This window comes from Pinus tabuliformis, chromosome 6 (assembly GCF_031772625.1).
Source record: "Pinus tabuliformis cultivar Carrire ecotype Pingquan chromosome 6, CPIR1, whole genome shotgun sequence".
In the NCBI taxonomy this organism is placed as follows: domain Eukaryota; kingdom Viridiplantae; phylum Streptophyta; class Pinopsida; order Pinales; family Pinaceae; genus Pinus; species Pinus tabuliformis.
In genome coordinates this window covers 1,834,392,932-1,834,420,038 of record NC_142292.1, presented here as the reverse complement: position 1 = coordinate 1,834,420,038, position 27,107 = coordinate 1,834,392,932, and the positions used below count along the sequence as shown (strand labels likewise).

General features: G+C 32.7%; 1 pseudogene across 1 annotated transcript; it reads left to right on the top strand.

Moving 5' to 3' along the window:
- The first annotated feature begins 270 nt into the window (after nucleotides 1-270).
- On the top strand, nucleotides 271-4,839 carry LOC149266331 (5-methyltetrahydropteroyltriglutamate--homocysteine methyltransferase 1-like; annotated as a pseudogene). Its single transcript, XR_016255117.1, has 15 exons — nucleotides 271-616; nucleotides 743-830; nucleotides 1,056-1,183; nucleotides 1,299-1,492; nucleotides 1,796-1,996; nucleotides 2,107-2,174; nucleotides 2,274-2,369; nucleotides 2,661-2,741; nucleotides 2,994-3,160; nucleotides 3,259-3,364; nucleotides 3,453-3,703; nucleotides 3,829-3,901; nucleotides 4,018-4,146; nucleotides 4,305-4,529; nucleotides 4,690-4,839. The product of XR_016255117.1 is annotated as a 5-methyltetrahydropteroyltriglutamate--homocysteine methyltransferase 1-like (transcript).
- Nucleotides 4,840-27,107: the final 22,268 nt, after the last annotated feature.

Sequence of the window (27,107 nt, the reverse complement as noted above, 5' to 3'; positions counted from 1 at the left end):
TGCTTCCAATGCTTAAAAGTTAAACCTGGGGTCAGTACTCAAATACAATTATATTAAAGCTCATATTGATAGCCTTTACTATTAATTCAGCTGCTCGAGGTTATGGTCTCTCATTGGCCTATTTGACAGACTGGGATGTTGAAATCTTATCAGCATACCCAATGAAAAGACCTCTGTTCTAGATAATTGTCAGAATCCACCTATGACCTTGTTTGCGAGTTTACAGGCATCCTTCTTTTGTCCTTTGAGCAGGATACAAAGTCCTTATTCATGGCTTCGCATGTGGTTGGTTATCCCTGCATTGGTCCCAAGAGAGAACTCAAATTTGCACTTGAATCCTTTTGAGACAGCAAGAGCGGTAGAGTTGAGTTGCAAAATGTAGCAAAGAATTTGAGAGCTGCAACTTGGAAGCAAATGGCTGATGTAGGTCTAACGTACATCCCAAGCAACACCATTTCCTACTATGATCAGGTCCTTGACACAACTGCCATGGTTGGGGCTCTTTCTCCACGGTTTGGATGGACTAGTGATGAGATTGGATTCTACACTTCTCAATGGCACACGGAAATGCTAAGCTTCCTGCTATGGAGATGACCAAGTGGTTTGACACTAACTAGTAAGTGCAGCATTACAACTTGTAGAAGGCTGCCAATACTCTCATTTTACTAAATAGATTTCTAATTTTTTTTTTTTTTTTTCCCAATTGAGAGGCTTTAAACATAGATAAGATTGTCCTTTTCAGCCACTACATCGTTCCAGAGCTGGGACCAGAAATTAAATTCAAGTACTCTTCACACAAAGCTGTGCATGAATACAAAGAGGCTAAAGAGGTCAGTATTGTTCATTTTACCACGAAAACATTGGCATTTGAAGCAGGCTTTATTGTGGGTCGTTCTTAGCTTCTTAGTATGAAAACCACGGACTCTTTGCTGTTTGACTGAGAAAGATCCTTATATTTTCCACATTTCATTGGCATGAATGTTCTGGATGGTGAACTCTGTGAAATTGTAGCCAATTTTTGGATGTACAATTAATGCTTGTTTTTTGGAGTGCAGATTGGTATTGAGACTGTACCTGTCATCATAGGTCCTGTGTCATACTTGTTGTTATCAAAGCCTGCAAAAGGTGTTCCTAAAACATTTGCCCTTCTTTCTCTGCTTGATTCAATTCTGCTGGTCTACAAGTAAGTTTTCATGTAAAAGCTTCCTTGCGTCACAGATTCTTGTGCTTGATATTGTAAGTAATGGTACAATCTGACAAAATTGTTTTCATTGTGTTGTAACTCGTGGTTAATTCAGGGAGGTCTTAGGTGAATTAAAGGAGGCTGGGGCAACATGGATACAGTTTGATGAACCCTCGCTTGTAACGGACCTGGAGGCTCACCACCTGGAGGTCTTCTCTAAAGCTTATTCTTTCTTAGAAGAAGTCCTTGTTGGGACCAAATTGCTTGTACAAACATATTTCGCTGATATTCCTGTTCAGACATATAGATAAGGCATCATTTTTTCAACTTTACATCTGCTTATGTAGATGATGCCTTTTCCTTTTATTAAGACAATGAAAATGATACTGCATTTCTCCTGGAAACAGGTAGATAGTGCTTGAACTCCAAAACTCACATAGTGTATCATTACGGATCTAAATTTTCTAGTACTGTGAGATACACTAGTTGCATCAGGACAATAACCCTGTTTCCTGAAAACAGTTAGATAGTACTTGAATACCTAAAGTCATATGGTGTAGGTTTGGGGATCTAAATTTTCTGTTACTGTGAGATATACCATTTACCCCAGGACAATAATTCAGTTGAAGGCTGTATCTGCTATTGGGTTGGATCTAGTACATGGAACTAGCACACTCGGCATTGTCGAAACTGTTGGCTTTCCTGAAGACAAGTACCTTTTTGCTGGAGTAATTGATGGGAGAAACATCTGGGCTAATGATTTGGAAAAATTGCTTGGCATTTTAAAGGATCTTGAAGGGATTGTTGGTAAAGGTATGTGCACACTATGCACGCTATTTTACGTTGCTTGGGGGTGCTCTTGGACTGAGAAATTCCATGTGCTTTCCTAATTAATCTGAGAATGCCATATGTTTGCATTGCAGACAAAATAGTTATCTCCACCTCCTGCTCTCTTCTCCATACAGCTGTGGACTTAATAAATGAGACAGAGGTTGATAATGGGATTAAGTCCTGGATTGCATCTGCTGCACGAAAAGTACCTCTGGCCAAAGATTTTATTGGTCAAGCAGATTTAGTAAATAAGACAAAGCTTGATAAGGAGGTTAAGTCCTGGCTTGCATTTGCTGCACAAAAAGTAGTTGAAGTAGTAGCTCTGGCAAAAGCATTGAGTGGTCAAGAGGATCGGGTAAAGATTCTTGACATTTTTGGAACTTGCACTGTGTTGATTACTATTAGAACAGTTTGTAAAGACACTGTTAATTACAGTTACAAGCTGGAAAACATTTCCTCTAGACATGAAGACCTTGGACGAGGGTATAACTACAGTCTAGGTTTTTGAACCCAGGAGTTGGTTGTTAGATGCATTTAAAATCCGCTCATCTTCCCCTCTGACCATTGTTTCCAGACTGGTGTTTTATATTCTAGCGCATTTGATTCGAAAGGGCAAGCCTATCTAAACATACTCATGATTTTGCAGGCGTATTTTGCTGCAAATGCAGCTGCTATATCTTCAAGAAAGACCTCTCCTAGAGTGGACAATGAGGCAGTGCAAAAAGCTGTATGTTGACAAATGCGCTGTTCCTAGCGTTTGGCTTATTATCTTCAATTTGTTGATTATATCATTTCCTTTTTGTGTGGCTATATTATAATTGTTAATATAGCTTGTCTACAAACAGTAAACCCTTTATTAATGAACTAGAAGGATGTTTTTCAGATCTGATTAGTACATTACCTTCAGCATTCTGTAGATGGCTAATTGGCAACCATTAGATATTCATGTAACATTTGAAGCGGTATGTTGGAATTACAGGCTGAAGCACTCACAGGCTCTGATCACAGGCGAGTCACACCTGTCATTGTTCGATTAGATGAACAGATAAAAAAGTTGAACCTCCCGATACTTCCAACGACAACAATTGGGTCCTTTCCTCAGAAGGAAGAACTTTGCAAAATTCGGTATGAATACAAATCAAACAAGTATGTTATGTTGGATAGATGGCAATTTCCAAAATATATTTATCCATTATCTGTGAAAATGCACGTCTAAGACGGTGTAAGTTTCCGATTTGTAATAGGATTTCAGAAGCAGATCATATTGAGTCGTGTAAGCAGGAAATTGCAAAAGTGGTGAAAATACAGGAAGATCTCGGCATTGATGTTCTAGTGCATGGTCAACCTGAGGTGGGTGCTGCATTGATTTGGTTGAAATCGTCAAACAGCATCTATTGTTATGATGGAACCTAATTATTTGTCTGATTTATTTCTGCAGAGAAACGACATGGTTGAATATTTTGGGGAACAGCTTAAGGGATTTGCATTCACAGTTAATGGCTGGGTACAGTCTTATGGTTCTACATGTGCGAAGCCACCGATTATTTATGGAGATGTTAGCCGCCCAAAAGAAATGACTGTGTTTTGGTCAAAGTATGCCCAGAGTTTGAGTGCCCGCCCCATGAAGGGAATGCTTACAGGTCCTGTGACAATTCTGAATCGATCCTTTGTAAGAAATGATCAGCCCAGGTAAGGATGACCAAGTCTTAATCTTGAATCTCCACTTGTGATCCCCAGTTCAATTTCCCCCTTTATTGAATTGGTGGACCTCGACTTCAATCTTTTAATTCAAGTACCTTACATATGTCTTGTAGGTCAGAAACCTGCATGCAAATTGCACTAGCCATCAAAGAGGAGGTTGAAGAATTGGAGGCAAACGATATTCAGGTATGGCTTTGCAATTGCTCAGTCTAAAATCTTGCCAGATTTATTTTCTGTATAGTGCCCTTCGGTTTAACTTCCTTGTTATTTTTCACCGAACTACTATCATTCTGCATTCCCAGGTGATCCAAATCGATGAGCCAGACCTGTGGGAAGGACTATCTTTGCGCAAGGTAAAACAGGCTGACTACCTGGAATGGGCTGTTCATTGTTTCCGTATCACAAACTATGGTGTAAAGGATACTACTCAGGTTTGTTTAAACTTTTAAGATGCTCTGTTTCATCTATTTGTGCAGCATAAATGTTTAACCAGTGGACATGAGTTGTACTGTTGTTTGATTCTGGCAGAATGTTACAAGTCATACAATATTAATTGTCCTTTCCCCTAATACGTTATTCGTTTGTTCAGATCCACACCCACGTGTGTTACTCCAACTTGAATGATATCATTTATTCCCTTATTGACATGGATGTCGATGTCATTACCATTGAGAATTCCAGCTCTGATGGGAACTCACTGAGAGTTTTCCGGGATGGTGGTGTAAAATTTGGGGGCGGAATCGGTCCTGGGGTTTATGATATAGACTCTCTTCGCATTCCAGGCAAAGAAGAAAGAGCAGACCGTATCCGCCAGGTACGGCCACAATTTTTTCACTTGCTCGTATCAATTTGCCCCTTTTCCAGTCAATTCCTGCAAGGAATGTAAGATGAGGTGCATTTTCTAACCAAACAAGAATCTAGTATTTCTTAGGCTCAGGAGACGCCCTTGCTTTATGTTTTGTTTTGGTGTTCAGGATATACTTGCTGTGCCGGAGAAAAACAACCTGTGGGTAATTCCAGATCGTGATTTGAAAACCAAGAAGTATGATGAAGTTGTTCCCGCGTTGACCGACATGGTTGCAGCTGCCAAGTTGGTGCGAACTGAGCTTGCCTCTGCAGTCTGAAGTTCTCGATCTTCATCATATTATTTTGCATGAACATTGGAATTATTTTAATGCACATGGTAATATTTACCACAGAAATAACGTGCATTGTAATATTTAAAAACAGAAATAATGTTAACGATTTCTTTTCGTATAATGATAACAATTTCTTTTCATATTCTAATAATGTAAAGAAAAATGTTATTTTTTCTTTAGCTAATATTATTTTTATTTGTTCAGGTATACATGTTTTATTTATTTATTGAAAGTATATTTTAGTAATCGATTGAAAATCATAAGTTTTGGTTGTGGTGAATTATTTTCTTTTTCTTAAAGAGATACAATTTAATTAGAATTAATTTTTTATTTTCTTGGGATTTGGATTTAGAAATAGTGCTTATAAATCTTTCATAGCTTGAAAATAATAAGTTTTGGTTGTGGTGAATTATTTTCTTTTTCTTAAAGAGATACAATTTAATTAGAATTAATTTTTTATTTTCTTGGGATTTGGATTTAGAAATAGTGCTTATAAATCTTTCATAGCTTTTCTTATAGATATTCTTATTTCCTATATCATTTGTTTATATTTATGATTATATAGTTTGCTTGCATTTACTATTTGATAATCTTGCTTGCATTTATGAATATTACCTTTGTGTCTTCTTTATGCTTATCTAATATGAAGATAACAATAGGCACTAGGGATTAAAATTGATTCAATGCTAAATAATAAGCGTTATTCATTCATTTTGTTGACAAAAAGTAATGTTATTCATGTGTTTTTTGCAAATGGGGCCATGCATCATAATGCATAATGCATATGCGCATTAATCATTTGTCCTATAATTCTTATGGAAAAAAATTCTTGGAAATTATATTTCTTTTATGGAACTTGTGTTATTGGAGGCTTTATATAATTTTTATTGTTTTTTTTTTCTTTTTTAGTTAGAGATTGCAATGATATTCATAAAATAACATTGTATTTTAATTTTCTTTAAAAATTTATTAGAATTTTTTAAACTATTGAGCCTAAAAAAACAATTTTATTGTAAAATTATTTCGTTGTATTTGAAAAATAATGTCTATGAAATGAAAGAGTAGATTGTCATATTAAATTCTCCCCATATGATTCTTATATTGATTATAAGAAAATGATCCAATTAAATTCCCATAGTATGATATATATATTCCCACGGTATGATATATATATATATATAGTGAGTAAATGGTATATTAAATCTCCTCTTTATAATTTCTATATAAATTTTACCTCTGATAGACCAATATTGTTTATATACTCATTTAAATATACTTAAAATTTTCATCTATATAAAATTATTTATTTAAAATTTACATAACTTAACACAAGAGAATTATAATGAATAAAATATTATATAAAATTTAACATTATTTTTCATTTTCATTCCAAAAACATAATTTATTTTAACTTGTCTATATTAAAAAACTAGATTCTTCAAAGTAAAAATGATTTTTCCTTCAAATATATTCATTCTCCTACATAAAGTCTCCAACCTCACATCATCACTTCGATATGTATCTCTTTTAAAAGTGGAAAAATAATCCTTTAGAAACTCAACTCTTATCTTAGGGTCGGATGGTTCGGAATTAAAGAAAACGGATGGAAATTTTGAATATTAACTTTACTATTATTAATCTGGCTTATTGTTTTACATTTATTTAATAAAACAATTTTTTCCTCAATTTTTAATATTATTTATATTAAAAATTTATTTTTTCCAAATATTATTAACTTTATTTTTACGAAGATCATTTAAATTAAAAATTTATTTTTTTATAAACATTTTATATTTATTTTTTACAAACATCATTCAACTTAAAAATTTATATTACAGTAAAGTTTTAATATTGCATTGAGGAATTCAATCCTACGTGTGATCTACAACAAAGATCTACAACAAAGGGAGTTCATCGGAGCTAGCATTTCGTGGAGAGCAAAGGTTCTTATTGCTCAATTAAGAACCAACTCACATCAACTTCGGTGTGAAACACTATGGTGGAAAAGGCTTAAAATTGCTTGGGAAAAATGGGCTTGTGCATTTTGCACGTATAGGGCTGTGGAATTGGAAAAACATTTCATTTTGGAATGTGACGCATTCAAAGGCATTAGAGAAAATTATGAGAACATGTTAATATCAGTTTCTTGGCATTGTCTTTTTAACGAGGGGATTGTTGGAAGGTTGAGCTAGCTCATCATCAATTTGAATGGGAAAAGAATTGCATTCAAAAAGAAAAAACAGAGAACTAACAATCTCATAGACTATTTTTAATCCTATAAGCCTTAAAATATCATTTCATTTCATTATTAACTTCTCGGTTTTTAATGTATAAAAAATATGAAATATATTATTGATATTCAGTGATAATGGCATTCAAATATACAGGACAATAAAACCAACCCACATATTTAGATAGAAGTGAACACATTTAGATAGTAGATTTAGAAGCACTGATCCTATACACGAGTTGTTGTGCATTTAAATATGCACACAAAATAGTTTTTTATTTTCCTTCTAAATTTATTGTGTTTTTGTTTGAAATTATTGTATTTTTTTAAATTTTTATGCAATCTATTTCTATATTATATTTCTATATTATTTTATAGAATAGTATATTTTTATTTAATATTCATATTAAATAAAATTATTACTATTATATTAAATGAAATTATTACTATTATTTGATATTCATATTAAATGAAATTATTACTATTATGATTACTTGATATGAATATGGATAAAACATCTTTCACTATAAACTTGTACACAAACTTCACTACACCAATTCCCAGAAAATCTCCCAAAATTACTCGTTGAGTATGGAATCATCTCAAAGATTTGGGTTTTATTTTTAATTTTCAAAATTATATTAAGTAAATATAATCTTTTATATTTTATGTTAAATCTTTTGATACAAATATTTAATTGTTTTTTAGTTTCACTATTGTATATTATTTTTTTAATATTATATCATTTTTTAACATTTCGACTAGTACAATTTTTATTTTTATTTTATATTTTGTGTTTCAATATTTTATATTTTTACCATTTTAATATTATATTAAATTTAAAATATTTTATAATTATATTTTTTTAATAGATTTAAATTTCAAAATTTATATTAAATTTGTGTTTCAATATAATATTAAATTTTAATATGATGATGATTAATGTCTACTGAGACCAAACTTTGGTCTTGATAGACCTAAAGAAACGAATTATTTAGTTTGATTTAAGATTTTATTCCTATGCTCAAAAAGCTCGGAGAGAAGCCTCCTGAGCTCACTGTAATTTTGACAACTTAAAAGGCTAGGAAGGTCAGTATTGCAACAAAGATTCTGAAACTAAGATCTAATGTGGTTGTACACGGGGCACTCTAAGAGGAAGTTATTTTCATCCTCAAAGTTTGTATACTCACAGAGATGGCAGAACCTTTCCATCCATGGTGTTTTAGGAACTGCCCAACGACCTGTTTCACTATGGAGCTCATGAGAGTTCGTTCTAATCTTGGCTATATTAATTTTCTTCTTTGAGCTAGTTAAAACAGAGAGATACTTTTAATCTTCTAGAGTGGGGTTGACGACCTCTTTATAATATCTTAATTTTCATTTAGTTGCTAAATCTTTCTCACACCACATTTTTTCTTTGAACTTAGAAGTAACAATATTTTTTATGTTATTAATGTTTTGCAATGCAACATTCTCGTCAATCTCCCAAGGGTTTAACCAGGTCTTGGTGTCTTTATACCAACCTCGTTTGAGCCTTAGGTGATTTTGGCTGGAATTTAAAGCTAGTTTAGGAAGTCTATGGTCTCTTATGTTATTGAGTTTGTGCTTGTACAATAGAAGCCTTATCATAGCTAAGCTCTCGATAGGGGAAAGACCCACTTCTTTAAGGAGAATAGGATAGGGTGTGTTGCTTTTAATTTTGAGGTTATATGTTATAAAACGCTTCTGGATTTGCTCAATCTTTCTCCAAGATTTTCTAGAGATGCTACAACCCCAAACCTCACATCCATATAAGATAAATGGAGTGACTAAAGTTTCAAAGAGGAACTTCTTTCTATCCCACATTATGAGGTTTGTTGTTTTACAATTATTTTCAAGACCAAAATGAGGTTTCCATGCCCCATTAATCCTTTTCTCAATGCTATAGTTCAAGTTGAGCTTGTGATGAATATCAATTCCTAGGTACTTGTAGGAAAACACTTCCTCCAAGTTACTATTGTCATTTATAAAATTAGTGTAAGTGTCCTTCTTGGATTTGATAATCATAACTTTTGTTTTGTCAGAATAAACAATCATACCCATGGTAGAGTAGAAAACCTTAAGAAGTATAAGTTGCTTATCAAGATTAGATGGGCACTTTGTGAGAAGAACAATATCGTGAACGTAGAAAAAAAGGATGATAACTATCCCAGCTAAGATGCACATCCTGCTTCCTCTAAACAACCTTTCAACTTATCCATGTAAATGCCGAATAAGGTAGGGGAAAGGGGGCAACCTTGTTATAATTAATTTTAAATTCTCCATATTTAATTATAAATTATAAATTATATATTTAAATTTTCATTTTAGAATTTTAATTATTTAATAAAATGTTTAAGTTTTCTTTAAATTATTGGCCTGATATTGCATTTTCGCTTCTATTTTTATATTTATAAATTTTTGGTATTTAAATTTATAATTTTTTTTCATTTTGTGTTTAAATTAAATATTGTGTTAAATTAAAATTAAAATTAAAATTTTTATGTTCAAAGTTATATTTAAATAAATTTTAAATTTAAATATGATCTAGATATTATGTTTTACTATAAAGTAGGTTTATTATTACTTAAATATAAATATAAATATATATATATATAAACCGTAGGTTTATTATTACTTAAATATATATATATATAAACCGGAAAACATGCAGGTTTGAATTTGGTGATGTTTTATATCATTAAGCAGGAATAATTATTTATTTATTTTCATAAAATATGATATTTATCGTAATTGAAGATGAATGTCATGGTTATAACAATACAATCTATTTTTTTCAAAAGATGAAGGCACCATTTTTGCGGTTACAACATATTTGTGAAATTTTTTTTTTAGCGTTGATGTAAATTGGTGGGTATGAAGGCACCACTTTTGCAGTTACAACATATTTATGAAATAATTGGTTCTGTGTCATGGATGTAAAATGCAAAAATGAGATTTTGTAATTAATTTATTAAAGTGAGATGTGTGTGGAATTGTGGGGATTTTCTACTTTGATTAGGGAGAGTGGTTTTTTTTGTGAAGCTACCAGAGTTAATGTGGGAGATAAATATGTTTCCATAAAGAGTTTGGGTTGTTAAAATTTTTGGGCACTATGGAGGGGACATAATTACCAATCAAACAGTAACTTTTAATTTTATTAAAGTTTATTTTTAAATTTGGAATATATATATATATATTTTTGACACTTTAATTTTTTTGATATCTTAAATATGAATAATTTTTTAAAATGTTGGTGATTTTCATGTGGATTTTGAAAATCATTGATACAACATCAACCTTTTTTTATTGAAGGCATATTTTTTACATTTTAAATTTTCTTTAAGTATACACAATTTTTTTTAAATGTTGGTTATTTAACTATTTTTCAAGTTGTCTCATTTCTCTTCTTGTTTTTCTTCCTAAAATGTTTGCTTTTAAGAAATTTCCAAACTTATGTTTTTTGTTTTTCAGTGTTTTTTTAATGAAATATTTATTTTTATTTTTGCAAAAGTTATGAAAAAAATTAATGATTTTTTTTTCGAAGTTATAAAAATAATAATAATATTTTGAAGTTAAGATTATATATATATATTTAATTAATACTTTAATACACAGAATAATTGTCACTAAAAAATAATAATTTTAAACACTTGAGGTTTTTTCCCAAAAAATAATTCACATAAAATTTGAAGTAAAAATAGCAAAAAAGACCTCGATCGGGGTGCGAGCCGGTGGTTGGGACAACTTGAGGAAAGTAATGACAAGTACCTTTGATTTATGTATCGTTTCCCCCCACACGCTCAAGGCGATGGGTGCAGTGGCCCTTGGCATGTGTGCATGCAAGGGTGACAGAGAAGGTGGTGAGGTAGGATGTACAGGAGAGCATAACAGACAAGTGGGTGAAGTTGGAGTGTTGGCTCATGAAAGGAGTTGGTGTAGGGGAAAGGGAGGGCGATGACATCCTCGACATTAAGCTTGGAGATGGACAATGATTTTATACGGGTATTTTTTTCGGTTTTTCTCCTTCATTGCAATGACGACCTGTTTGGGTTTCTGCTGGTGGGAGAGGGGGGAAAGTATGAATGTCAATTCGGGGGTTGAGAATTGTTGGTGGCAATGGGGTAGGCAACTGTCTGTAATTTATTGGTTCTGTTTCTATGTCTTGTGCTTGTCGAGTATCGCCTATAGCCTCTGTTGTGTTCATCATGTGTTGTTTGGTATGGAGAACCCAGGTACTGCAACCCACAGTTGGTGCTGGGTTGGTCGCAGGAGGCATGTGGGTTGTGGAAATGAGACAGATCCTGGGGGAAGTGGGGAGCAATCAAGATGTTGTATAGGAGTAAGGCCATACTGTCGTAGTGAATGCACTTGCTGGGATATTGTGAAACTCTACGGTGGATATGGAAATGCTAGGGACTTAGAGTGGAAAGTTGGGTATGAAAAAGACAATGACTTTGCTCAAATCTCTTGGGCTAAGGGGAAAGGGTTTACAATTACTGCTTTGCAACATGTTGGCCTGAGGTTGGGATTACTTGCTCGGCCTTGGCAACGGGACACCTATCCGACTGTGATTGTTAGGTACTGAGTATGGAGGTGTGGTGTGACAGAGGGTTGCAGGAGGCTAGCCCTCTCTGGGGACTAGTTCTCCACCCATTCTGGCTCTGGCTCCAATGGTAAAAGGATAGTAGATGAGCATGGTGAGATTGACTTCACTGCTAATGCAATTCAGGGAAGGAACCCAAGCCATATTATATTAAATTGTTTTCGATTAACAAATTGTCGCTATGAGAAGGTCTCAAGAATTTCTGATATGGATCGGCCTGCGAGAGGTTGTGGACGAGGAAGGCGGGGCTTGGTCCCTAGAAAGGATAAGGAGTCAAGTACGTTAGAGCCTCACAGAGGGAGAAAATAGTTAGAAAACCTTATCAACAAAGTTGCTGAGGCTTACCGTGAGGGTACTGATGAAGGAATTCAGGAGCTGTTAGAAGAATGGAAAGAGGAAATTAAGCACAACAGTGACACTGAGGAGGATATGGAAAACTGGAGGACCCTAGTCCTAGATCCTGGCAACACTAGAGGAAGAATTACGCAGTTCAAATAGTATACCTTTATTCGCTGATGAAAAGCCTGTTGGAAAAAGCAATGGAACAAATTTCGGTGGGCATGGCAGTTTCACTCCAAGGTATGCCAAGCTACAAAAAAGACCTGCAGAAAATACAATTCCAACTCCATACACAAGACATTAGGCTGGACAGAATTGAAAGACACATTCCTTGCATCTTAGAATTGTCTGAGATGCCCAGATCAACAGTCAAGGACCCAATACCTTTGGAGTCGGCCTCGAAGGAGCAGAAGGGCTAGTCATTTTCCTATGCTTGCTTTTGTTTTATATGTAGTTAGCTTTTAATTTTCGTCATGCAAGTATATGTATAGATAGAAATATAGAGTATGAACACGAAACATAGACATATATAGCTTGGTTAGAGAGATTAAAACTATATTGTTTTTGGATGGCTTACAATGTGAATAGGTGGCCAACATATTTGATTTCTCACTTGGGCAAGTTGAAGCCACCTAGCCAATCTATATAGTCTAAATTTCCCTATGATTGAATAGAAAATAAAAAAATCCTGCCAAACTTAACGAAAAAATAAACAAAAAATAAATAAATATATAATAATAATAATATAAAAAAAACATTTAAATAATAAAATAAATAAAAAATATAAAAGCATTTAAAAAAACATTAAAAAAATTAATTTAACGAAAAAATAAACAAAAAATAAATAAATATATAATAATAATAATATAAAAAAAACATTTAAATAATAAAATAAATAAAAAATATAAAAGCATTTAAAAAAACATTAAAAAAATTAATTTAAATAAAAAAATTGATTAGAAAAAACGTAATAAATAAATAAAATGTAACAACGTAGCTCCGCTGGCACTATCGCAACCTTTCAAGCATGGCATACTGGAACATATTATATATATATAGATAGGAGTATATTTTTTTATAAATTTGTTTTAAAGTGTTTTTAATTTATATTATCTTAATTAATTTGATTTTTTAACATTATATTTATTATGACTTATATATATATATATAATCTGTTTGTGTTAATTTTGAATTTTTTATTTTTCTATTATTATTATTTTATGATTTAATTTTTATTTGTATTTAATTTGTTTATAATTGGTTTATTTTTTAATTATCCAATTTGTATTTTTTGTTTTGCTTTAATTTTTTCAATTATGTTTTTTTGGATTTTTTTTTTCTATTATTATTATTTTATGACTTGATTTTGGTTTTCTTTTACATTTTTTATGGTTGATTTTTTTGGCATTTTTTTTGTACGCTTGGTGGGACAACATTTTGAGCATGCTCAATATATCACCTCGATCAAGGCAGAGAATTGATCCAATGACTTCACATCAAGGAGTGCCCTAACAAAGTACTCAATCACCATCTATCCAAGATCCCATGGGTGAGTTTTTTTGTGTTTATATATATATATATATATGTTTGATTTGGTCGATTTTTTATTTTTTATATGTTTTAATATATATTTTTTATTTACTTGTTATTTTTTTTTTTTTAGTTTTAATTTTTTTCAATATTGATCCTCAACTAGCAACCTGACCCCATTATTGTCAATCTGATAGTTGATTTTAAAGTTTTCGTTATAATGGATCAAGTGCATTCCTCTAGTGTGTCAATTTTGTTGTTGATTTTTTAAGTTTTCATTGTAAAGGGTCGAGTTTGCCTCCACTATGTGTCAATTTGATGTTTAATTTTTTAAATTTTCATTGCAATGTGTGAAGTTGTTTTAGGATAATATTTTAAAATATCTAGATACTTTTAACATTTAAAAAAATACTCTTGGTATAATGAATATTTCATTCAGGTGTTCATTTTTAAAGTTTGTTTTAGTCATATAATCTTTCTATAATGACATGGTTGATATATATTGAAAACTTAAGGTTTTTTGTAGTCAGGATATTTAGTTTTAATTCCATAGTTGAAAAATTGTCAAAATTTTAAGGTTTTTCTTGGTCATGATATTTTAGCTTTAATGCTATGGTTGAAAACACTTATAAGTATTTTATCTTTAATGCCATGACTGAAAATTGTTGAAATTTTAAGGCTTTTTAGGGATGTGATATTTTGTCTTTAATGACATGCTTAAAAATTGTTGGAATTTTAAGATTTTTCAGAGTCATGATATTTTATCTTTAATGTGATTGCAAAATCTATTTGAAAATTTAGCCCCCCACCTTCCCCCCCCCCCAAAAAAAAAAACATTGTTCCAATATCAAAGTTTTTTGTTTTCAGGGTGTTTTTCATGTTTTTTGTGCAAAAAAAATGTTTTTTACCCTTATTTTTAAAAAATGTTGGAATTTTATCCAAGGAAAAAAAAACATTGTTCTAGCATCGACTTTTTTTTTTTTTAATGTAGCGCATCACAATGTATTAGTAGCAATTGGCATGTGTATAACTACGATCATATGCGAAACAATACTAATAATCATATAGCCATGAGATCAACAATGCATAAATCATAAACCATCAAGATATACAACATAAACACATCAATAAGTACATCACATAAGGACACCAGATGCAAGGTGGAAACCAAAAGGGTAAAAAACACCATCAGAAGATAGTCTTCGTCGTCGTCTCTTCTATTATTATAAAAATTATTTTACATCTAATTTACTGACCACTAATAGCCTATGCAAGACACAACTTGCTAATCATGCGAGTCGCTAGTCACTCTAGAAAACAATCAATACAAACTTTGTAGGCCACCACCTGTAGGAAGCTAGTATTCCCTCGACTTTGGAGGCCATCACCTGCTACAAGCCACTACCCCCAATAAGTCTTTCCCATCCACCACTAGATGGAAGCCATTACTCCCAAGTTCTCTGGACACTACTTAAAGGATGCCTCAACACGTTGAATATGCAAGCCACCACTCACCCACTAAAGGCCCCAACCTTCATGCACATCTCATGGACCTCGTTTAATCTATTTTCAAATTGTGGCCCAAATCCTTAAAACATACAAAACAACGAGCCTCGTTTCATTCAATTTTCACACTGAAATCACAAATACAATAAACACATCAACACAACTCTATGCAACAACCATTCTTATAACAACACAATCAACAACATATGTATCAATCTACAATCACAACAAGCCTCCTACATGCATACACTAAACACAATTCCCTCAATAACACATATATCATGAACACAACAACTCAACTCTCAATAACAATCAACACCACATAAACAAGTTATGTCTCTCACACACACAGCCATATCAACAAATCAAACCCTCACTCCAAAATACAAACATTACATAAGCCCACATCATCGCTCGTCACATACATTTGATTCAAATCCGCTCACTACAAGACAATATAGCCATATAAAACAATGCTACAACCATACAAAAGATATCATTACCCCTGTAATCATGAATGCATCAGTATCACAATCAAACAACTGCACAATCCTCATTTTCTTTTCTATGCACACACAATGAATCTCCCTACAATACACCAATAATCCATGCAATCATAACATTATGATCTATACACTCTTCTCATACTGAAATATCTCTGGTACAACAACTCCATTTTCTACCTTCAGGTTCTAAAACAATCCATCAAACTCTACTACAACCTCTACATACTTTGTCATTGTAATTGGCCTCTCCATTCATCATTATAATATCTACATTGTCCTCTCTTATCCTCTACAAGTTCACCTGTTATAGGAGCTTTAACTTTGGCTTCTACATAGACCTCTTCTCACTCTATTCTCCACCATCTAACCTAACAATGATTGATCCATTAATCTATTTAACCTACTTGATCCACTATTTCCACTAATCAATTAATCAATGAATTCACAAAAACTCTCATACGGGTGGAGATTCACAACTAAAAATCGCTGTAGATTTTGATTTAAGAGATAAATTACAACTTTTGCATTATTAGATTTTTAATTTATATTTAAATTCTTATTTTTACTTTATCATTTTAATTTTTTAATTTATATATATATATATATATATATATATTTCAATATTTGCATTTAAATTTTAAATATTGATATATTGAAATTGACATGTGAAATAATTAAATTTAAATTGTGTACTTAATTCTACATTTAAATTTTATATATTATTATTATAATAATTTTTAACTTTTATTTTTTTAAAATTTTATATTCTAAATTTATAATTTTATAATTTTGCAATTTTTTTTTTAATTATAATTCTATTTATTTATATATGTATAAACCATTTGTGAATTCTCAAATATCCATATCAATATATAATAAATCATATACTAGTTTTTATTTAAGAATTTTTTCAAAGAAAAATATATTTATATTATAGTTTTATTTTTGTGAATTCTCAAATAACTATATCAATTTATAATAAATCATTTATAAGTTTATAATTATAAATTTTAAAACAATTATATTAATTTATAATAATGAAACATATAATATATAGAAAAATTAAATATATATAGATATATATTCTATATAATACTACTTAAACATCCACAGGGGATTTGAACCGATAACCTATCACAAAGAGTGTCTTAACAATACACTCATTCACTGTCAATCCAAATTCCCATAGACATAAATTTTATTTTTAATTTAAGCTTTAATATTCAATTACTTAATCACAAATTCAAATTTTGTTTTAAATTCTTGATCAATTTTATTTTTTAATTCTCGATATTTAATTATAAATTATATATTTAAATTTTCATTTTAGCATTTTAATTATTTAATCAAATGTTTAAGTTTTTTTAAATTATTGGCATTTTAAATTTTGGATATTGCATTTTGGTTCACATTTTTTATAATTAAATTTTTGGTATTTAAATTTACAATTTTTTTCATTTTATGTTTAAATTAAATATTATGTTAAATTAAAATTATAAATTTTATATTCAAAATTATATATAAATAATTTCTGTTTAAATATGGTTTAGATATTAGGTTTTACTTTAAAACAGGTTTATTATTACTTAAAAGATATATATATATATAAACCGGAAAGCATGCATGTTTTTGAATTTGATGATGTTTCATATTATTATTAAGCAGGAGTAATTTTTTATTTATTTTTATAAAATATGATATTTAGCATAAAATATGATATTAATCATACAATCTATTTTTTTTCAAAGATGAACGCACCACTTTTAGAGTTACAACATATTTGTGAAATAATGGGTCGTGTATCCTGGATGTAAAATGTAAGTATGATATTTTGTAATTAATTTATTAAAGTCAGATGTGTGTGGAATTGTGGGGATTTTCCTAGTTTGTCTGTAGGGAGAGTGGGTTTTATTTTCCAGTGAAGCTAGAAAACTTAATGCGGGAGATAAATATGTCTCCATAAAGAATTTGGGTTGTTAGAAATTTTAGGCACTACGGAAGGGAGATAATTACTAATCAAATTTAATGTAGGAGATAAATATGTCTTTTTGAAGAGTTTGGGTTGCTAGAAATTTTAAGCACTATGGAAAGGAGATAATTAGTAAACAAAAGGGAATTATATTAAATTCTCACTTTTGTAGATGATGTAAATAAAGGGAGATAATTAGTAAACAAAAGGGAATTATATTAAATTCTCACTTTTGTAGATGATGTAAATAAATTTGAAAAATGTTGATTCGAAATATTTTTTTTTGGAGCATATGTTTGAACTTTAAATTTTTTGATATATTAAGTATGAATAATTTTTTAAAATATTGATGATTTTCATGTGGATTTTGAAAATCATTGATACAACATCAACATTTTTTATTAAGATATTTTTTTCACACTTTAAATTTTCTCGAAGTATGTAAATTTTTTTTTTGTATGTTGATTATTTAACTATTTTTCAAGCTGTCTTATTTCTCTTCTTGTTTTTCATCCTAAAATGTTTGCTTTTAAGAATTTTCCAAACTTGTGTTTTTTTAGTGAAATTTTTATTTTTTTTGCAAAGTTATAAAAAAATAATAATATTTTGAAGTTAAGATTATATATATATATATATATATATATATATATATGTATGTTTAATTAATATTTCAATACACATAAAATAATTGTTACTAAAAAATAATAATTTTAATCATTTGAGGTTTTTTCCCAAAAAAATAATTCACATAAAATTTGAAAAAAAAATAAAAAAAAAAGTAAACAAAAAATATATAATAATAATAATAATAATAATAATAATAATAATAGATAATAAAAAAATTAAAAAATACAAAAAAACATATAAATAATTATAAAAATAAAATATAAAAGAAACATTAAAATAAAATAAATAAATAAAACTTTAAAAAAGAATTAGTTTAAATAAAAAATAGATTAGAAAAAACTTAACAAATAAATAAAATGTAACAACATCTAACACTATCACAACCTTTCGATTATGGAAACATTATAATGGGTCGAGTTCGCCTCCACTATGTGTCAATATGATGTTTAATTTTTAAATTTTCATTGCAATGTGTTAAATTGTCTTAGGATAATATTTTAAAATATCTATACTTTTAACATTTAAAAAAAACTTACTCTTGGTATAATGAATATTTCATTTAGGTGTTCATTTTTAAAGTTTGTTTTAGTCATATAATCTTTCCATAATGTCATGGTTGAAATATATTGAAAACTTAAGGTTTTTTATAGTCATGATATTTAGTTTTAATTCCATCACTGAAAAATTGTCAAAATTTTAAAGTTTTTCTTAGTCATGATATTTTATCTTTAATGATATGGTTGAAAACACTTATAAGTATTTTATCTTTAATGCCATGACTGAAAATTGTTGGAATTTTAAGGTTTTTTAGAGACGTGATATTTTATCTTAATGACATGCTTAAAAATTGTTGGAATTTTAATATTTTTCAGAGTCATGATATTTTATCTTTAATGTGATTGCAAAATCTTTTTGAAAATTTACCCCGCCCAAAAAAAAATGTTCCAACATCAACACTTTTTGTTTTGAGGGTGTTTTTCATGTTTTTTGTGCAAAAAAAATTGATTTTTACAGTAATTTTTAAAAAAGTTGAAATTTTATCCGAGGAAAAAAACATTGTTTTCATATCAAATTTTTTGTTTTCGAATTTTTATTTTTTAATTTTTTTATGTTTTTTTTTAGAGTTCTCATTTTGAGGTCACAATTCTCATTTGGTCATTAAATTTGTTGGGGATGAGGGTGAATGTATAGTGTAACTTATGACCAACTCATATCAATTTTAACTTCTTTTATTTCAACCATTGAATCATGCACTAAATTAGTAGCACATCACAATGTATTAGTAGCAACTGGCATGTGTATAACCACGATCATATGAGAAACAATACTAATGATCATATAGCCATGAGACCAACAATGCATAAATCATAAACCATCAAGACATATAACATAAGCACATCAATAAGTACATTACACAAGGAGACCAGATGTAAGGTGGAAACCATAAGGGTAAAAATCACCTCAGAAGATAGCCTTCGTCATTGTCTCTTCTATTATTATAAAAATTATTTTACATCTAATTCACGGACCACCAGTAGCCTGTGCAAGCCACGACTTGCTAATCATGTGAGTTGTTACTCGCTCCAAACAACAGCCTGTATAAAATTTATAGGCCACCACCTGCAAGAATCTAGAACTCCCTCGACTTTGCAGGCCACCACCTGCTGCAAGCCACTACTCCCAATAAGTCTTTCCCATCCACCACTAGATGGAAAGCCATTACTCCCAAGTTCTCTAGCCACTACTTAAAGGATGCCTCAACACGCTAAATATGCAAGCCACCACTCACCTACTAAAGGCCCCAACCTTCATGCACATCTCATGGACCTCATTTCATCTATTTTCAAATTGTGACCCAAATCCTCAAAACATACAAAACAACGAGCCTCGTTTCATTTGATTTTCACACTAAAATCACAAATATAATAAGCACATCAACACAACTCTATGCAACAACCATTCTTATCACAACACAATCAACAAGATATGTATGAATATACAAACACAACAAGCCTCCTACATGCATACACTAAACAAAACTCCCTTAATATCACATATATCGTGAACACAAAAACTCAACTCTCAATAACAATCAACAACACATAAACAAGCTATGTCTCTCACACACAGCCATATCAACAAATCAAACCCTCACTACAAAATACAAACAGTACATAAGCCCACATCATCACTCGTCACATACATTTGATTCAAATCCTCTCACTACAAGACAATATAGCCATATAAAACAATGCTACAACCATACAAAATATATCTCTACCCCTGCAATCACAAATGCATCAGTATCACAATCAAACAACCACACAATCCTCATTTTCTTTTCCATGCACACACAATGGATCTCCCTGCAATACACCAATAGTTCATGCAATCATAACATTATGATCTATACACCCTTCTCATACTGAAATATCTCTGCTACGAAAACTCCATTTTATGCCCTCGGGTTCTAAAACAATCCATCAAACTCTACTACAACCTCTACATACTTTGTCACTATAATCGGCCTCTCCATTCATCATTCTAATCTCTACATTCTCCTCTCTTATCCTCTACAAGTTCATCTGTTGTAGGATCTTGAACTTTGGCTTCTAAATAGACCTATTATCACTCTATGCTCCACCATCTAACCTAACAATGATTGATCTGCTAATCTATTTAACCTACTTGATCTACTATCTCCACTAATCAATTAATCAATGAATTCAAAAAAACTCTTATACAGGTGGAGATTAAGTCAATTCAAAGCTTCAACATAAAAACATGAGCAATTAGGTTGGTATCTATCACTGGAAGTCACTGGAATGCATGAGGGATCCAAAAAACTCCACTTACAAGCATTAATGCAAGTCTCTCCTTTAGGAATTTAGTTACGAACGTAGGTTTTTCACTAGTCTAACATACCTGACCCCATCATTTCACATTAGAGAAATGGGGTAATACATATTTTTTTCTCTGTTGACTACTTCGGTGCGGCTCCTGTACCCAACAAACCTTGAGATTGAAATCCAAAGTCCTCTCCGGAGTCCTAATCTTCCAGCTAGTGTGGCATAACTCCGGGACCCTCACGATGTCTCAACTCTCAAATTAAGACACCACCACAGAATCCGACCTTCCGGCTAACATGTCATGAATCTAGGTTCCTTAGAACGTCTCGATCTCTCAAGTGAGGCTCCCCCAGAATCCAACCTTCTGATATTGCATTCCGCAATGGTTACGAGATTTCGATATTCTGGGATGCCACGTGACCATCCACACACTATCTATTGATGTTCTTTTAGATCCCATAACACTCGCGCCTATATTCGACTACTTATGAGTTAACAACCCCAAGTGACAAAGTTCTTCGTTAACTAGTGCATTGTCAACTAACAATCCTTAGTGCTTGTGGTTGCCTAGGAAATTCAACCATCTACGTTTACGAGGTTACCAAACTCCAGGGTCTAACCATCACCCGGGTGATGCCATGCTAACATCATTCATACCATGTGTTAACCACGAGAGGTCCCTTGGGTACCTAAAACCACGTGTCCTTCAATACATCATGTGGACATCATCTCCACTCTAACGATGAGTTTCCATCTATCTTGTTTAAGGAGAGAGAGAGAAAGATTCCTCGACAACTGGATTCACACTTGGTTTTATTTAGTAAACAAGTTTCCTCGAACTTAGAACCCTTTAAGAAATCATTCGCACAACAATATAGGGTTCTGACCTTTTGAGATTCTGGGGTGGCCACCTCCGGCAGCTTCCCCGCTTGACGGATTTGGGTGACGAAAGAAGTAGTCATAATCATCTATTGAAAAAACCCTGAAGCCATTTTTAGTTGAGTCCCTGACTCTAAATTGAATTATATTCTGGGCTTCAGGCTTTACGACCTTTCTACCCTGTCATTCCAACCAATCACGTGAGGAGAATTTGGTTCCACCAATTAGAAAACTCCCTTGACTAGGGTTTTGACTGTCCATAGGATAAGGTTAGCCCAACCTTTCCTATAAGCTCATGGCATCACTCCTCTGCGTTGTAACAAGGCCTTCCTCCTCATTCTAGACATGACTTGGTCAAAGGATCTCGACTCTGTATTGTGCAATCTCTTAGATGGAGAGCTCTGCAACCTCCCGATTACAAGCTATACCATAACAAAGACTTCTTCGAGCTATTCTTTCCAATTATGGTTCTTTCTCAGGAATCCAGTAGACTCCCAGACATGATTCATAGTTCTGTGATAATTCCCTTGGTTTCTTAGGGAAATTTATGACATTATCCCTCCTGAGCTTGGGTAATAAATTCTCCAATTATTTCTTGGCCCACGAGTCTTCCCTTCCCATGGGTATGGAATGCTACCCAGGGCAGCATAAGCAGTCCCGCGTCATTTACCTAGCAAGGGTTGACATAGACTTATGAGAGGTTCCTACCTCTCCTACCACAGTGATGGTACCAAACCCTACATCAAGCCTGCAAGCAACTACATGCTAGTAGCAGAGCCTTCCGATGCATCAAAAAACACCCAAAGAAGCCAACAATAGGTATCTAACATACTAAAAATGCCCTGCTGAAGGACATGTAGGCAAAGTTGGTGGCTCAACTGGTCCCGGGGAAAAAATCCCCTTGTCATTAATGCATTTCTTACCATGCAACACAACAACTTGTAACTTGGAAAAAAATGACATACAAGTAAATACAAACCATACTATGCAAAGGGACTGCCTTGCAATCTTCATGTTAATAAAAAGGGTCTCAGAACCCACTATTTTTCAGGTTTTAGTCTAAGCTTTCATAACTTAGCTGTGATATGTAATGAGTTATGTCTCTTCCTTAATAAGTTACTTATGTGCTACTTCTCACACTATTAAACATGTACATAGATCCATGCTTAGCAGAACATTGTGGCTTAGTCTTTATTACCATGCGGTTTGTTATGCCTCTTATACATCATATGTTTTGTGTCTACCATTAGTAATCATTATACACATTTTAGCTTTCAGCTTTCACACACATGCATCTATATATTTAATAAACACACACACACACACAAATATATATATATATATATATATATATATATATATATATATATATATCCCATATGAATGTAGCACATCTGCAAGCATAATCAACACAATGCAGTTCCAAAACCTAAAACCATTATCTACAACACAATGACATGATTCATTGGAAGATAAACAACTCACGCATATACTTATATTGAACTTGTAGGGAAACTGAGTCTAGGACAAGGACTGTCCTCCCAACTATAGATAGTTGCATCCACACTAACTTGCATCCATAACCCCAGAGCCAAATTCTAGAGTCTTTGGGGGGGGGGGGTTGCTTGCTTCAGGGACAAGCACACTAATTGCCGCTAAATCATGGACTCCATAGGACTTCCTTCCTCAACTGGCTGACAACTACTTGCTTGGTTATTACCGAGAGTCTAGAGGTGTCCAACCTCACCACCAAGTGCACACACAACGATTCACCCCCTTCAAGGGAGTCCAAAATCCACTATCCATCTGGGTGATAACCACAAGTCTTCACTTTGGTCTTCCTCTACTTCTACTCCAGGATGGTCTCTTCCCAAGCTATTACAGGGCTCTAGAGTTTGCTATCTCAATTCACAGCGTCCAGGGACCCAAGCTATTATAGGGCTCCAAAGATCCATTCTCAGCATAACATTGTGGCTTAGTATTTATTACCATGTGGTTTGTTATACCTCTTATACATTAGATGTGTTGAAAAATGAAGCAAGAAATTCCTAGTTTTAATTTTGACTTAATTAAATTAGGATAAATTTGAAATTCCACATCAACAGACAGCTTGAATGAGTTAACTGAGGTGATATGGTTTTTATTACTCAGTTAGCTCAGTTAATTTGAGTTAGGGGCATGAAATTGAGTTGTGTGCAATGATTCCTAAATTTTAGGAGCTTAGGTTGAGTTAATTTCAATTGTAACAACTTAAATAAGTTAAATTGAGTTATTGTGAGTGAAACTAGTTATAATTGTTTGAGAACTAATGGAAGGTCCAGTAGTGGGGTGTTTTCACTAGTTAACTCATCAATTAGTCTAAATTAGCTCATGCATGTAGAGAATTTGAGTTATCCAGTTGAGATTGGAGTTCAAGGGCAGTGTACTATTAGTTTTAAACTAATCCAAGTTGTACATGTGGTGCATACAGTTAGAGGAAGATCCTAAAGGAACTGCGCAAGGAAATAGGAGCTTGGCAGGCTGATAAATTGGCTAAGTATCGGCATGCATCAGTTAGTGAAGCAGTGAGATAGATTATACAGGTGCAGGGTGTGCTTAGGCTTGGGCAAGAATATGTATTCATCTCTATTATTTGTTTAATGAAATACATATAGGAAGGGGTTTTGAGTAGTTGATTTCCCCTAGATAAATCTTTGTGTGTGTGTTGAATCTTGTCGTATGTTTATGATTTATGATTTCGATCATGAATTAATTTTCGTGGATGAGTAGAGTAGATTTGAGTCTTATGTTTTAGTAAATTATATGAGAAATTTTGAATCTACACAAAATTTCTACATGGCATCAGAGCTAGATTCATAATAGAGACGAGAATTTGAAGTTTTCTTTGCAAGAGGATCGAATTTGTAGGATCAATTCTTTAGAGATAGCAAGATGGATTTCTATGGACTAAGACTTGAATATTCCCTTGAGGGAAGCTTGAATTATGTTTCTTGAAAGGATTGCATGGAGACAATGCTGGAAGATAATGGGTTAAAGGAATTCATAAATAATGATATCTAGAAATCGACAACAATAAATGCTCATAATTTACCAGATTATAAGAAGTGTGTAGCAAAGTCGAGGAGGATCATATTGGAGGGAGTACGAGACTCTATTGTCTCTAATCTCCATGGGAAAGAGACTCAATATGCAATGTGGAAAGCATTGACATATTTTTTCTAGAAAAGTAGTCACCACAGGAAGGTGGCACTCAAGGATAAGCTTCAGAATATCAAGATGCAAAAGAATGACACAATACCATAGTACCTCAGTAGGTTCACACAATGTTGTGATTAACTTGGTTAAGTTGGTGTTACTGTCGCAGAGGATGATCTAATAAGCCTATAAATTCTAGGCCTCCCAAATAGCTTGCACAAATACCAGGATTTGGTAAATGGGAGGGAGAAGCCACCAAATTGGGAACACCTTTGGTCTGATTTGGTACAAGAGGAGATAAGGTGGAATACCAGAGATGGGAACTCATCCAAAGAATAGGAAGAGGACTTTTCATTAGTTGGAAAAGGAATGAAGGACAAGGGGAAGGAGTCCCAAGGTGAGTTGGTTCTAGCCAAGAGGGAAATAATAAATACTTTTCCAAAATCAAGTGCTTTCACTGTCATGAATTCGGGCACTATGCCATGAAGTGTCCACACAAGAAGGAAAGAAAGATGGAGCCTGCAGTAGTAGAAACATGTGAATCTTTGGCTTCACAATTTGAGCTTGATTTCACTCTCATTTCATGTTGGAAATAATACTGAGAGGGGGGGTGAATCAGTATTATCACATTAATAAAACTTTTTCATTTCCATAATCAGATTCATATATGCTACTCCCACAACTTCTTATGATTCAGTTAGTTGAGTGTATTAGAACATTATCAATCATATTAACAGTAAACTGGTGCAGTAAAATAAAACAGATCATCACACATAAGTCACACACATGAACACCATGATATAAGGTGGAAACCCAATGTGGGAGAAAACCACCTGCTGCAAGTCATCTCAATCTTCTTCTTAATAAGAAAATCATTTTACAATATTTGTACTGGTGCAGTCTTATACCAGTACGGGAGCTACAACCCCCTTTGCTCTTGTACTAGCCGATCCATTTACTAGTACGCAGGCTGCTACCTGCTGCAATGCTCCAAAGATTTCCCTTAGCTCTTGTACTAGCTTAGATACTAGTATGTAGGTGCTGACCTACAATCTTCTCTCCTCCAGGTACCACGTTTCATACATTTTCAGACTGGATACACCTGAAGCACAACACATAATCTGAAGAGGCCACGTTTCATCCAATTTTCATACTGGACCCATAAATAACATTGAAGCTCATAATCAATCAATCTTCTGAATCACCCAATCACCATATACAAGTATAGCATGTGTGTCAACAATCAGATCATATAAGGATAAGTCATTATGAACCCGATCCATTCATCTATCAAAACATAATCTATCACTTCTCAGACTACTGTTATCAGAACTTAATACCAGAAACCAGACATCACTTCAAAACCCAGAACACAACAATAATAAACAGGGGCAGCTAAATAGATTTCATGAAAAGTCCGCAGCTTCACCCATAGACCACCTGCGTACATCCACACTGTTTCCAACTGCTTTCCTGCGCACCCCCGCACTGTGTCTCACGGACTTCCTGCGCACCTCCGCTCTGTGTCTAATGGAATGCCTACACCCCTCCGCATCTTCTGCAATTCTGGGCCTGCGAACCTCTGCACCCACAGTGCTTCTGGGCCTGCGTACCTACGCACTTTTCCTTCACTGTACTTGCGGTCCTGCAGGTATAGATAATTTCAAGACTTCAAGAATAACCCAGACTGTCAGATCTACAGATCTGAACATGCGCCGAGGAGATATCAACCCATTAGTAGATCCGACTAGTAATTCTCATGTTTCTCCTTGATATTGATTCAACTCTCTCTCACAAACTGATTACAAGAATTTCAGATCTAGCTTCTCTTAAGATCTTCTAATTTCACAAGTTTCTAGCCAAATGATCTCCTTTGCTTTATATAGGCAAGCTCTTGCTAAACCCATGAATCAATACCATAGATAACCAATACAAGGGGCCCAAAAACATGGGGCTCAATAATAATAATAATATAAAACAATACCACTGACCAAACCAT